Below are 14092 nucleotides of genomic sequence, written 5' to 3'. Positions count from 1 at the left end.
CAGGCTATTTCTGCTGCCTGCCTATAGTTTGCCAGTTCGATTCTCACCAGCTCAAGGTTGACTCAGACTTCCTTCCTTCTGAGGTCAGTAAAACGAGAACTCAGATTGTTGGAGGCAATATGCTGACTCTGTAAACTACTTAGAGAGGACTGTATGTAAGTCTGTTATTGCTATTTCGTTGTTGGATTTAACTGGCCAACTAACCCAAACCAAATATATGTCATACTTATTGGCACAATCATTTTGTGAGTAGGCAAACTCCCCATAGCAGCCAATTTCTCTGAGGACTTATAACACACTCTCAATGGTCAGCCAGGCCACCAAAGATTAGGTAATCCCTAGTTTATAGCATGTTCAATATATCAATATTTAGTTCTTACCTAAATATTGTGCATTGTCTACAGTACACAAGTTACAACTTATCCACAATATCTTGAATATGATCCATGACTTAAATCTAAATTGTTGTAAGACAAGGCTGTATAGTAAACTTTCAGGCAATGTACTGTAACTTCCTATAATAAACTGCCTAAGGAAACATTTGAGGCTATAGGATGCCCAGTTTTGAAGCAATCCCAACCAGGCCATGCTCGAACTTCATTACCTGGTTCCAGAACTGGATAGGACTATGTCAAACATAGTTAGTTTGGCATCTTACAGGCTTCTGTGCTTGGCAGGATAAACTGTAGCTTTCTCTTTCAACTTGCTTTTCTTTTAAAATGCAACACAATTCAGAATGCACAAAGAACTACATGTAACCTTCTGATATTAGGGAAAAGATATAGTATTTTATCTCAGTATTTTGAATACCTGAGTTCAGTTATTGAAAAGCTCAAGCAAGTTTTTTACTTGTTGAATTATTTCTTTTTTTCTTTCTTTTTTTCTTTCCTTAATTAAAGTCCAATAAAATGGCTACCTCTTCATTTAGAGCAGTGGTTCTCAACCTTTCTAATACCACGACCCCTTAATACAGTTCCTCATGTTGTTGTGACCCCCAACCATACGTCTACGGCCAATTCCCCAACAAAAATAATAAATAAATGAATGAATGAATGAATGAATGAATGGATGGATGAAGGAAGGAAGGAAGAAAGAAAGAAAGAAAGAAAGAAAGAAAGAAAGAAATTTGAGCTGAAATGTTGAAACAAAATAAATAAATAAATAAATAAATTTGAACTGAAATGTTGAAACAAATTGCATAATCCACACCCACAGTGTGGTAGTAAAAATTTTGGTAGCCCATCACTGTATGTATATATGTATGTATGTAGGTATGTATGTATGCATATGTCCAGTAGTGGGTTCTAAAACTTGTTACTATTGGTTCTCGTGTGCATGCACAGAAGACACTTCTGCACAAGTGCAGGGGTGGAACGTCCTGCTGCCGCACTACTGGTTCTCAGAACTGGGATGAACTGGGAGCAACTCACCACTGTATGAATGACCCTTTAAGAACCGTATGCAACTAATTTTCATTTTAATGTATGCCTGTCCAAACTGGGAATAACCCACCACTGATTCCACACAATCTTTTAAATACTATTTCTCCCAAGAATCATTTTTTTTCTTATTGCTTTTACTGAGTTTTCTGGGATGCTTGTAATTTTCATGTACCAACAGGTACAATTCGTTCCAAAGCATTTACTGGTAGAATACTACTAGAAAGAATTTGTGGATTTACTCATCTAAACAGGAAAAATTACATAGTTTTCTCTCAGTATTGGGAAATTGGACACATTCAGAAATGGTATAGATAGCCCAGTATGTTATTGCCTCTTCGTGAAATGCAATACTATGCAAAGGAGCAAAAATTGAGAAATAGTAAGAGAAGAAACCAAAGGCAGGAGATAAGAGAAAAGGAAGGCAAATTTAATTTAATCTCAACTTCCTTTCCTGTATCTCCCCATACTGTTCTATTTTTATCATTGCTTTTATCCTATCTACACAGTTTTCCATACATTGTTCTTTTCATTGATCCTTTATGTCATTATTGTCTTTGTCAATAGGCATATGCCCCTACATAATAATAATAATAATAATAATAATAATAATAATAATAATAATAATAATAATAAATTTTATTATTCCGACTTCAGACTGACCGAACTCTGAAGCATAATACACCAGACATTGTGATCGTGGAGAAAAAGAAAGTATGGATCATCGACATCGCAATCCCAGGAGACAGCAGAATTGAGGAGAAGCAGCTAGAGAAATTAGTGAAATATGAAGATCTAAAAATCGAGCTGCAACGACTATGGCATAAGCCCGTGAAAGTGGTCCCAGTGGCACGTTGGGTGCAGTACCAAAGGATCTCAGCGGACATTTGAAAACCATTGGAATTGACAAAATCTCCATCTGTCAATTGCAAAAGGCCGCTTTACTGGGATCGGCAAACATAATTCGCCGCTACATCATGAAATGTCCTAGGTGCTTGGGAAGTGCCCCACTGGTGATGAAATACAAAATCCAGCATAGTGATCTCGTTTGCTGTGTTGTACTGACATAATAATTTATTAGATTTGTATGCCACCCTTCTCCGCCCCTCTACTTGTTGAAATGGGACTCTAAATTTGAAATGCTAATAGGATAGCATACCTAGTGTAAAAACTGGGCCTTGGTTGTATTTTTGGCCATGCTGGCCAAAATGTTTCCAAACTACCAGCTCTCTCCTTGGCATCAGCAGCAAAAGCTACACAGGGTTTGAGGATGACTGAGGCTGTCAATTTCTTATAACTGCCCCCGCCTTTGGTATTTTTTTTAATTTTCAAGCCTCTGATCATCATTGTCAAAATTTGTTGTTATAATTTCCAGGTAGCTTATTGAACAAAAATGTATACTTTTAGAATATTAAAGATTCTCCATACACCCAACAAAAATGTAAGAAAAGTCAGATATCTTCTTTACCTACCATCATGTATTTGAAGTGCTCTGCCACTTAGCTTCATCTTAGCCCTAAAATGTTAAACATAGTCCACAGCTATTGGAAATGCAAACCAATGTATATCAGATTGTATATCAGATTATGATATAGTATAAATCTGCCCTTATAGTAATTCCTGTATTTTATTTTAGGATGGATATATGTTTATCCCAGGCATGTTTAAATCCAGTTACTGTGGATTTACCAGCCACATCTGCTGGAAGTTTGTTCCAAGCATCTACTCCTCTTTCAGTAAAATAATATTTTCTCATGTTGCTCAGAAGCAACTGATCAAGCAGTGGGAATTTTAAATGACTGTCAGTAGCCGGCAGCCTTCAGAGAAACCCTTAAAAGCGGCTTCCCTGGAGCCTACCAGCAGTTCTGCTACTGTTACTACTAGGAGAGAAATAAAGTGCTGAACTGTTACTGTGGCTCGCATCTTCAATTGCATGTGAATCTAACATAACATAAATAGGGGAAGAAAGAAACACCCCCAATTCCTGCTAATTGACTAGTTTTGCTAATTGACTAGTTTTTGTTCAAAATAAACTTAAATTCTGATGTATGGTTCAACCTTGCTTATCATAGAAATCAAAGTAAAATAAACACTGCAGCAACAAGTTGCATCAACTAATTGTATTATTTCTGTCATCAAAAACATTTACTACCTTTCCCCATAATTATGTCCCTTTCTCATGATCAAAATCAAGTGAATATTGCACTGCCCGGGGGTATTGAGCAAAGGTTCATTTTGAAAATTTGTCCCTCATCAGTGCTTCATATATAAAACGAACTTCAGTGCTCTCCAGCCACTATGAGTAGAAGAATGATGTTCTGACTTGATTATAATATTCTGCAATAGGTTGATAATGGTTCAGATGCAGTGGCTCCTCCCAAGAATTATAATTGTAATTTGGAGTGGTGCTCTAATCTACTTGTGTAAAATCCATAGTGTAAAGCCCATACACTATGGCTGTAGTATTATTTATCCTTTTATTATCTCTTATTTCTGTCTTCTACTGGTTGTACATGTTTAGTATACTATTTTTTCTGTTCTCCCAAATGTGCTTTTCAAGAGGTAACGTCTTCAAAAAAATTTCAGTTGCCTCTACAAAAAGCATTTTTTTGGAAAACCATGACCTAGACCAGTGTTTCCCAACCTTGGCAACTTGAAGATATCTGGACTTCAACTCTCAGAATTCCACAGCCAGCATATCTTCAAGTTGCCAAGGTTGGGAAACACTGATCTAGACAACTGAGAATCTCCATAGATACTTTTTCTGTTGTTTTACAAATTCACTGATTTGTACCGGAAACAAATTCCTTGTGTATCTAACCGCACTTGGCAAAATAAAGTGTTGCATTCTGTTCTGTTCTGCTCTGCTCTATTCTTTACAACAAGTGAAAAGTCTGTTTTGTTAGAACGTCTAAGCATAGATTATAGAGCTGATGTAGTAATGTACATCCTGCATTATGGATGAATTAACATAGAAACATAGAAACATAGAAGACTGACGGCAGAAAAAGACCCCATGGTCCATCTAGTCTGCCCTTTTACTATTTCCTGTATTTTATCTTACAATGGATATATGTTTATCCCAGGCATGTTTAAATTCGGTTACATAGCTATACATCTATTTGTATCTATTCCGCCTCCATCCAGTGATGGCCTGCTACCACAATGGTAAGGTGTTCCATTCCGGTAGCTATTTTCAGGATGGGTGCGCAGCTGTGCACCCCAGGCACAGACACATGCACCCCGTGTAAGATTTCACTTCTGCACAGGCACAGCAAATTAAATTTTGTGTGAAGATGCTCACATGAGCAAGGTTTTGGTGATTTCTGCCTATTTTTTTTGCTTCTGCCATGCAACGGCCTCAGAGGGCTCACTGCGATGACCTCAGAAACTCATTGGCAGCGCCGAAGACGGCAGACCGTCCCTGTCTACATCCACCATACTTGGGCAAGGCAGCTACGCTTTGCCCTGAGAAGGCCCATCATTTCATAAAATTCAAGCAGCTTGCCCGGTTCTCTGTATTGAGCTCAGGTTTTTGCTATCAGTTCCAGTAGCTGATAGAATTTCTCGGCACTGTGAGAAGCTTTTCAATCAAGGCCTGAAATGAAGCAATGTGGTCACTTTGCTTTTCCAAGACACTGTGTGCAGCTTTAGGAAGCAGCTTCAAAGGAATGATATGCCTGAAGCACCATCAAAGCAAGGCAACCATGTCCAAAGATACTTCACCAGAAGAGCCCTTCACTCCTCCACTCGAAACAGAATACCCTACGAGACTAGACTTTCAATCCTGGGCCTAGAAAGCCTAGAACTAAGATGCCTTAAACAAGATCTAAGTATTGCCCACAAGATCATATGATGCAACGTCCTGCCTGTCGGTGACTACTTCAGCTTCAACCACAACAACACAAGAGCACACAACGTATTTAAACTTAATATTAACCGCTCCAAACTTGACTGTAAAAGATATGACTTCAGTAACCGAGTTGTCAAAGCGTGGAACTCATTACCGGACTCCCTAGTGTCATCCCCAAACCGCGAGTACAAGTGCACTAGAGTGCCTTCCGTCCCCTGTCCTATTGCTCCCCTATATCTCCTATACCTTTCTTCTATTCCTATATCTCTTCTTCTATTCTTTCATTGATATGTTTTATACCTATATCTTCTTTTCTATTCTTTCTTAGATATATTTTAGTATGAGTATCTCCTCTATAACCTTCATTATGTATTTTAATGTTTAATGTTTAATGTTTAAACCCTTTAATGTTTAATGTTTAAACCCTCATTGTGTATTGGACAAAATAAATAAATAAATAAAATAAATAAACTCTGCAAAGTTCAGTAAAACCTTAAAATGTAGACTCTGCAGCTGGGAAACTTTACCTGGTCTCAGCATTAAGCAGGCTTAGCTGGTATCATGAGAATGCCCGAGAGAAAATATGAAAACACCTTCTATGCTTACACCACTAAAGGTGGCTTATCAGGCACCACCAGAACAGTTCCTGGCTGCTAGTCACTTCCTGGCCTTAGGCCAGATCATTGTTCCATGAATTTACTCTCAGCTTATTTCCTCCACTGATTGCAACACAATCATGTCCAAATAGTATTGGGAAAATCCTATCTCTCTGCCACTTAAATTACTGCAGCAAATATGTAGCATTTTTACATCAACACACACAGCATCAACATTTTCTGCTATCCAGCCAGTGAATTTTTCATATTTCAATTCCCATTGGCATAATTAGATCCATTTCAGTGTGTTCACACATGCTAAAGACATATACATGCGACTTTTTAAAACCAGCAGCAGCTAAATATGCCCAATGAATTCTGAAAATCCTGGTGAAAACTATAGACTAAAATTTTAATAAGTACAGGTAGTCCTCAACTTACAACCACAATTGAGCCAAAACATTTTGTTACTAAGTGAGGCAGTCGTTAAGTGAGTTTTGCCCCATTTTATAGAATAGACCTTTCTTGCCACAATTAAATGAATTGCTTTTGCTAAGTTAGTAACAGAATTGTAAAGTGAATCTGACTTCCCAATTGATTTGCTAGTCTGAGGATGATCATTCACTAAGGCTGCATTACTATTACTATCTGTCTTCTCATTGTTTCTATCTCCCATCTTCTCTCACTTATGACTGCAGGACTGTCCATCATTAAGTATTGTACCTTATGATGATTGATTAATGTACTATCTTGTGTTTTTATATACATTGAGAACATATGTACCAAAGACACATTCCTTGTGTGTCTAATTACACTTGGCCAATAAGGATTCTATTCTATTCTATATGATCCCTAACACTGCAACCATCATTACTGGACCCTAACCCCCAACATTTTACTCTTAGACTATCCATGGTTGACCTCTCCAGATTCCTAAGAGGTCAATAAGGGGTGCACATAAGCGCACTAGAGTGCCTTCCTTCCCCTGTCCTATAGTATCTCCTATATCTCATATTTCTTCTCTACTATATCCTCTATAACTTTCATTTTGTATTATTGTGTATTGGACAAAATAAATAAATTAAAATAAATATGAGTTGCTAAGATTTTGAATTTTCATTTTAAATGTGAAAACTGGTCATAAGCCACTTCTTTTCAGTGTCGTTGTAACTTCAATGGTTCCTAATCAAATAGTTGATAAGTCAAGAACTACACGTATGCCATTTGTCGCAGCAGTAGATAATGAATTCTATGGGATTTTTAGCTTGGGTATGTAACTAGCAATAATCTGCCTGTAATTAAGCAGTTTTTGAATTAGATTATTTTATAAAGTTATACTTTTCCCAGTTATAGCCTAGATAGCAGTTGAAGAGTACAAAATAAAACTTGATAAATGAACGGTTTAGCTCAATGCATTATTTATTCAGCTGTATCTCAGATTAATTTCATGGGGCTCTACTCCAATGCTAATGGGCATAGGGTTGGAATAATCATATAAAGGGCATTTGTATGATCTCATAAAATGGAGTGATGGGATGGGATAGGATGGACAATCATGCTGAAGAATGGAAGGAGAAATGACAGAAGAGCAAAGATCTCAAATGTCTAATTGACTAGACAGGAGGCTGCTATTTTCCACTAATATATGCTTGCAAAGCAAACATAGTTGTTGAATGCATTCAGCCTTGGCCGGAATCCAAGGCTCTGAGACACGTACATATTAGGCTTAGAGGTGTAAAGTTTCTGGAAATCTGCTGTGTATTGGGGTCAATTAAACTGAAACCCTTTTCCTCTGTTGCGGACACCACTGGAGAATAAAATGCAGACTTTGTGAGAATCCCCATTCTATATGTAGAACATACACGCTTATCAAATTATATTTCATTTATAAAGCCAAGACCAAGTTCCTAATCCATTTAAAACAAGGGGGCGGGGGCTATTTATGTCTGGATGCTGTATTTTAAGGGCACTTGGCTGCTAGTGAAAAGAATAGAAAAAAGTGCATTTCTCTCTCTCTTTTTTTCTCTCTCCCTCCCCCTCCCCTCCCTGTCTTTTTCTCATCTCTCTCTCTCTTTCCCCTCTCCCTCCTTCTCTTTGTCTCTAATCCCTTTCCCCCCCTTCTGTCTCATTTTTTATTTATCTATTTATTTTGCCAAGTGTGTGTATGATTACAAATGAAGTATGAACAAAGTATAAGCATAATTGTGAATATATAAGAAGTACAAGCATGGTTATGAGTATAAGAAGTTTTACAAATACATGGGTACATTAGGATAGAGATAGTAGGCACTATCTTTTAAAGCTCATTTGAGTACAGCAGAGTATGATGGTCACATGAGACACTAAAGGGGAATTAAAAGTGATTGCAGCCAATTTTTATCAGTAAAGTTTTGCCTGTTGGTCAGAGGTCTTAGGGTTTGTTTGTTTTTTAAAAGAAACTACTGGGTTTGATGGTCTGAATAGGTTTAAAAATCCCTTGACTTACAATGGTATGTTTAACAAGCATTCGAAGTTACAAGTGGAAAAGTGGAAAAAGCGACTGGGTCTCCCATGACTGTGGCAATACTGCCACAGTCACATGATCCAAATTTGGGGCCTTGGCAACCTGCATGTATTTATGAGGGTTGCATTCACTTGGGGTCATGTGATTGCCATTTGAACAAACAAAGTCATGGGGGGGGAGGGAGGAGTTGGATTCATTTAACAGCCATTTGATTATTTATTTATTTATTTATTTATTTATTTATATTATTAGTTATTTATTCACCTATTTATTCACTTACTTACTTACTTACTTACTTACTTACTTACTTACTGACTGACTGACTGACTGACTGACTGACTGACTGACTGACTGACTGACTGACTGACTGATTGACTGACTGACTTATTTTATTATCTATCTATCTATCTATCTATCTATCTATCTATCTATTTATTTATTCATTTTTATTGATTATTTATTCACTTATTCACTGATTGACTGGCTGACTGGACTGACTGACTGACTCACTCACTCACTCACTCGTTTGTTTATTTATATATATATATAATTTAAAATTTAAAATATTTAAAAAAAAACCATTATTAAGCAGACATATGTACAAACATACCATACATAAATTGTATATGCCTGGGGGAGATATTTCAATTCCCCCATGCCTGATGACAAAGGTGGGTTTTGAGGAGTTTACGAAAGGCAAGGAGGGTGGGGGCAGCTCTAATCTCTGGGGGGAGCTGGTTCCAGAGAGTTGGGGCTGCCACAGAGAAAGCTCTTCCCCTGGGGCCCGCCAAATGACATTGTTTAGTTGATGGGACCCAGAGAAGGCCCACTCTGTGGGACCTAATCGGTTGCTGGGATTCGTGCAGCAGAAGGCGGTCTCAGAGCTATTCTGGTCCGATGCCATGAAGGACTTTATAGGTCATAACCAACACTTTGAATTGTGACCAGAAACTGATTGGCATTTACATAAGTTTTGAAAAACTCAGAGAAAATTCATAGGCTGGATAAACAATCGTTCAATTTTATTCCCCCTAAACTAGAATCAATCAAATTTTACAGGTCTTTATTTGTACAACTTTTTCTTCTTCACTCCTCTTCATCTTTTTCCACGTTGGACTCTCAAAAAAATAAAAATAAAATCCTCCCCTCCCTTTACTAATTTGGAATGTTTCCAGACCTCCACTTTCCCATCCAGATAAGGAACAGAAAACCTGTGGGTATAGGACACGAAAGTTGAAGATCAGAAATCAATGACATAAAGGGAATTCTTTGCAAGCATTTGTTGGATGAATGGGTCATGACCTACGAATGCACGAGGGAGACCATTACTCTCTTCCAAATAGGTTTTCTTTAAATCGTACCTGAGCATACATCTTATTTCCTCTCTGAGTCTAATTCAATCAACTTGTGCAGATAAAGCTGTTATTGCAGCAGGTTCTTTATCTACAGCTATGCCTCTATTCCATAGGTGGGTTCCTCCCATTTCTATAGAACTAATAGAAATAGCTGGTGACATCAAAGTGACATCAAAGAATGTGTACGCTGCCATCTTTTTTTGGAATTATTTTTTTTGGGGGGGGGGATTTTTCCAATTTTTTTCTTCTGTGCATGCTCAGAAGCTGAGTTTCTGGCACTGCAGTTGCATCAGCATCTTGTTTTTGGCTTTGGGAATTTTGGGGGAAATTTTGACACTGCATACGTCACATGAAGTGTAGACACATGGCGTGGGAAAAAGCGAATTGGCAGTGAGGCAAGTTAGACCCCACCCCTGCTCTATTCAGTTGTTGGCCTTCTCCGGGTCCCGTCGACTAAACAATGTCATTTGGCGGGACCCAGGAGAAGAGCCTTCTCTGTGGTGGCCCCAACCCTCTGGAACCAGCTCCCCCCAGATATTATAGTTGCCCTCACCCTCCTTGCCTTTCACAAGCTCCTTAAAACCCACCTCTGTCATCAGGCATGGGGGAATTGAAATTTTCCCTTCCCCCTAGGCTTATAGAATTTATACATGGCATGCTTGTATGTATGATTGGTTCTTTAAATTAGATTAAAATAGATTATTTTTAATATTAGATTTGCTTACATTGTCTTTTTTATTGTTGTTAGCCGCCCCGAGTCTTCGGAGAGGGGCGGCATACAAATCTAATAAATAGATAGATAGATAGATAGATAGATAGATAGATAGATAGATAAAACCATAAATTAGAGAGATAACTCCTGAACAATGACCAAATAAAGAAAATGCAACCTTTTCTTTCTGACACTGTGTCTCTTAGCAGGTAATAACAGAATTTGTAGCACATGTCTGGAGCAGCAAAAGGCACTGTCCAGTTGTCCACCTTACAAGGGAAACTACTCTGTTCCTTCAGTGATTTATAGCTACAATTAGAACAGACAGTTCAAAGGAAGAATGCTGGTGACCCAATTGAAAAGTGAAAAATGTCCATAAAGTCACTCTTTAAATAAGTGACACATGACACATATAAATGTTCCCACATTCTCTCAATCACATCTAAGTGAAAATCAGGACCTTGTAGAATGAACAAAACTGTTCTGTCATAGAAGAAGAATCTGTTTTATGAGACATTGTTTTTATTTATTTATTTGTTTGTTTGTTTGTTTATTTATTTATTAGATTTGTATGCCGCCCCTCTCTGTAGACTCGGAGCGGCTCACAACACAATAAAACAGTTCATGACAAATCTAATAATTTACAATTTATTTTTTTTTAAAAACCCCATTATTAAGCAGACATACATACAAACATACCATACATAAATTGTATAGGCCCAGGGGAGATATCTCAGTTCCCCCATGCCTGACGACAAAGGTGGGTTTTGAGGAGTTTACGAAAGGCAAGGAGGGTAGGGGCAGTTCCAATCTCTGGGGGGAGCTGGTTCCAGAGAGTTGGGGCTGCCACAGTGAAGGCTCTTCCCCAGGGGCCTGCCAACCGACATTGTTTAGTTGACGGGACCCGGAGAAGGCCCACTCTGTGGGACCTAATCGGTCACTGGGATTCGTGCAGCAGAATCGCCTATTCAAATTCAACTCACCTATTCAAATTCCATTTAATATGAAATAGACTTTAAAAAAGACTTGAGGTAGACTTAAATATTAAGGAAATAAACAAATAATTGCAGAATATCTATAAATGTACATGCTCTAGTAACAACATTCTGACTTCACTGGATTAAAAAAAATGGGTCCTAGAAGGTTAGTTGTAACTTTGAACAAAGAACAGAAAGGTGGACAATATTTTTGCCACTAAATAGGAATAAAATTACTGAGATCAGAGATGGGTTCTTCCCAGTTTGGACTAGTTCATCTGAACCAGTAGTGACCTGCTGGTGATGTCACAATGACATCACTGACCTGGTTAGGTTGGTGCCAATTGCTGGGTGCCGCCATCTTTTTTAAAATTTATTTTATTATTTTAAAAAAATATTTATTTAATTTTCTTCTGAGCATGCACAGAAGCCGAGTTTCCGGCACTGTGCATGTGGTCGCCATCTTGTTTTTGGCTTTTTGCCCCCAGATTTTTTTTCACTGCGCATGTATGCCCACATGAAGCATGTGGGCACACATGAGGCGCACCCACGTGGCACGGGGGGGAAACAAACTGGCAGCTGTTGTGGTTAGCTCTGGCCCAGCTCCTGCCCCAAGGAATGTGCAGGTGGATGTGGGGGAGACATCCACATGCCACAGGCCTGTTTTGCTCCCGATGGAATCTGCCGACGAAGCCTACTCTGACCAAGGCAGCATGAGTGACAGGGAAGAGGGGAGTGTGGCAGAAAGCCCAGGAGCTGATCAATCATCTGTATCATCTTTGGATTCTGAACAAGAATTAATGACACATCCATGCATGCATAGAGTGATGCATAAGAGACAACAACTAAAGGATTATTACAAGAGAAAATGAGGCCACCTGTGGTTGGGTGAGGCTTCAGTAATTAGGGCTGCTGCTATAAATAGCAGCGTGTGGGTTTGGCCGCTGTGAAAGACTATCTGATCGCAGTTCTTCAGGAATTGTGTGTTGCTGTTTTCTGGACTTTGATTCTTGATTTTTCATGCCTTTGAAACCAAAGAAGAGCAACGTGTGTGTGTGTGTGTGTGTTTCTCTCACTTTGTTGGAAGAAGAAGGGGTGTGAAGTTTCTCCCCAGCTGCTAGCTAAGTACTTAATGACTGCTTAAAGGAAATTGTACAGACTACACGGTTGTTTTGGGACAAGTGCTCTTTGCAATACAAAAAGAGTGCTTAGTTTATTTTGAATTTTGTGATAAAGAACATTGTTTTGAATTTTCAAATGTGTGTGTGTCTGCAATTTGTACCCTTGAATTTTCGGGAGGCTCCTACCAGAGAGCCCGGCAGAACAGCAGCAAGATAAATTAGAACCTATCCCTGATTGAGATCTATGTATCAAATTTTAGGGTAAACAATACCGAACATGATCCTATCAAGGCATGCTGAAGTTTGGAAGTTAATACTAGTATAGATTGAGACTGTACAATCATTTATGCATCTCCCCATGTCTACAAAAGGAACTTTACTTATTTTGGGGGTAATACTTTTGTACGTTGCTCATCACAAAAAGACTGCAGCTTTCACGTTGACACAAATGCTGTAAAAACAACGTGAAAATGCATCAAAGGGGAATAGACAGGAGACAAAAAAGACTATCAACGGACTGTATCAAATTACACCTTTAACAAATGCAGTATTGATTGAAGCATTTATTTGAACTCCATGAAATGTAACCCAATGTCAATTCTCGTATTTCTAGGTAGCAGCTGAGAGCAATTCATTAAATTGATTGCTTCAAAGGTATTAGTACTTATAGATAGCCCCCAAGCAAATAAACCTGAAGAATACCCAAAGGTCGTTTTGGATTACTCATGTAAAATATTTATTTGTAAACTTAAGGGGCAGACTCCTTATATATGTATGGACTCTATATTTCTCACTCACCACTATTTCCATCTAAACAGGTGACTTAAATCCAGAAATAAAGTTTTGTATTTGAAGACATGGATATCTTAATGATAGCAATAGCACTTAGACTTATATACCACTTCATAGTGCTTTACAGTATTCTGTGGGAAGTTTATAATATCAGCATATTCTCCCCAAAAACCTGGGTCCGCGTTTTACTGAGCTTTGTAGGATGGAAGGTGAGTCAACTTTGAGCCTATCAGACAATAGGCAGACTTAGCCTGAAATGTTGCATTCTAACCATAGTGCCACATAGTTGATCTGGTTCATTAACTATTGAGATATGAAGATCATTATTAGGTTTAGGTAATCAATATGCTTGATATAGCCAACCCTCTTGGGAAAGTCAAATATAGCAGTCCTGGTTAAATCGATATTTTGCAAAACCAGCCAAAAAATTTGGGAGGAGGCCAAAGGATTCAATCTTAAGCTAAACCATACAAAGGGACAACTTTCAAATAGCATCGCTACATCTATTGAGCTTTTGTTTTCCCCAACGTTCCTATTCATCCCAGTCAGTTTATATTTCTTACTTGTTAAAATGTATACAAAGTTACAGCAAACCAGCATTGGAAAAACACATATAGTATCATCTAGACATAACTGGCAATTTTAGAAATAATGTGAAAGATCCTTTAGGCCATTGTAAATTTATTCTTGGTGCTTGAAATAAATTTAATTATTGTCTTTAAAAAATTGCATTTGTTTCATGTT

The 14092-nt window shown here is 38.1% G+C and overlaps 1 protein-coding gene across 1 annotated transcript in view; it reads right to left on the bottom strand.

Moving 5' to 3' along the window:
- FGF10 (fibroblast growth factor 10) overlaps positions 1–14092 on the bottom strand; it is a 104519-nt gene that overhangs the window by 77612 nt on the left and 12815 nt on the right. The window lies entirely within an intron of this gene.

Source organism: Erythrolamprus reginae, chromosome 2 (assembly GCF_031021105.1).
Source record: "Erythrolamprus reginae isolate rEryReg1 chromosome 2, rEryReg1.hap1, whole genome shotgun sequence".
Lineage (NCBI taxonomy): Eukaryota > Metazoa > Chordata > Lepidosauria > Squamata > Dipsadidae > Erythrolamprus > Erythrolamprus reginae.
The sequence above is the reverse complement of the archived record's forward strand: the minus strand, read 5'-3'. Positions and strand labels throughout refer to the sequence as shown.